Below are 1,541 nucleotides of genomic sequence, written 5' to 3' on the forward strand. Positions count from 1 at the left end.
AGCAGGAACAGCCAATATTGCATTCTGTATTTGGGGGAAAGCAGGACAGCATTAATATGCTAATCATGTAATAAATCCTTTCCACTCCAGCAGGGCTCAGGGGAGTGCTGAGTCACATCTGCTAAAGCTTCCATATCAGTTGTCAATACCAGCACCCCCAGTTTGGCCAGGGCTGATAAAGGAGTCTCTTAACGTGGACAATGATTGATGGTCACCCTGAAGCGCTGTTTGAGGTGCAGGTGTCYGAATGCTGTGGCAATATAAACCCATCCATTTATCTCTATTCCTAAGAAAAGAGATGGGGTGACTGATGCAGAACCTTCCTGACAGAGAATTAAATTAGAACAATACAGTTAATGTCAAGCTGCRTGGTCATTTGGGAGTCAGTTTTTGCTGCTTAGCCCATGCTTAAGCTGATCAAAAGACTCGGCTGATATTACTTGACACTGTAACATAGTTTCAGGTGCTGTGAGGTATTTGGCCTGATATTTGATGACTCTAGAAGAATATAAAACTGATGTAATCACTGAGTTAATTAAAAAGCAGGTAACTGACTGCACTTTAACTGAAAATCAGTATTACTAGTGAAAAAAAATATTTCTCAGTATACTGAGCCCCATCCTTTGGAGGTTAAAAAAAAAAAAAGACAAAACCTATAGTGTTTATACAGCTSCTCTCATAGTGCCTGACAAAGCTGTGGGAGAGACCAGTGGGRTTCCTGGCTGCCCCAGAGATGTGTGTGCAACAGAGACAGCGAAAATCTTGTACCCAGAGAGGGGAGAGAGGGGCTTCCCCTGGAGCATTGTGCAACAGTCTYATTTCCTAATGCCTGTGGAAGGTTAATTCAAGCTACCTGGATGATTAAGAGACACACAAAGTTCATTTTCTAAGACTGAAAGGACTTGGCTGGTTTAGCAAGATGAAGGGTAACTGAAGGTGTTACTGTGGGCTTGAAGTGCACAAGGGAGTAGATGCAGGGAAGGCAGAGATTTATACTGAGACAGTTTTACCAAAAAGATTGCTGAATATAATCAAAGAATTTAGTTTATATTGAACATAAAGTGTGAGATTCTGAAAATATCTTCCTACAGAAGACAAACACTGAATGTTTTTTTTACAGGGAGTTCAGAATATTTGCAATATTGTTGTTTGTGATAGCAGTGGAGAAAACCCTTGATGGTTCATGGTGTTCTTTGCCCATTCAATCCCCTATGCATTCCAAACAAGGATTAATTCAGGGAAGTCCTGAGCTCTGTGTTTACAGATAAAGCAGGAGTGGGTGATTAASTCAATGCTTATCTGGCAGGGGAGAAACCATTGCCCAGGATTGCTCTGTCCACAGCACTGTCTATTCAGCAGGTCTGGAAACGCCAGGTGAAGAAAGGGCTTTTCTTCCTCCCATAGTAAAGAARCCTTACTTGCCACATGACTGTCTATACACATTTTTTTGTGATGTGATGAGCTGCATTTTGTTAATTCTCTGTATGTTTGCAACTATCTGCATTATTTTATTTGTTTAAATCTTTCTTCTTTAGACCTGT

The sequence above is a fragment of the Malurus melanocephalus genome, unplaced genomic scaffold (assembly GCF_030028575.1).
Source record: "Malurus melanocephalus ecotype Western Australia unplaced genomic scaffold, MMel_1.1 scaffold_39, whole genome shotgun sequence".
NCBI classification, from domain to species: Eukaryota; Metazoa; Chordata; class Aves; order Passeriformes; family Maluridae; genus Malurus; species Malurus melanocephalus.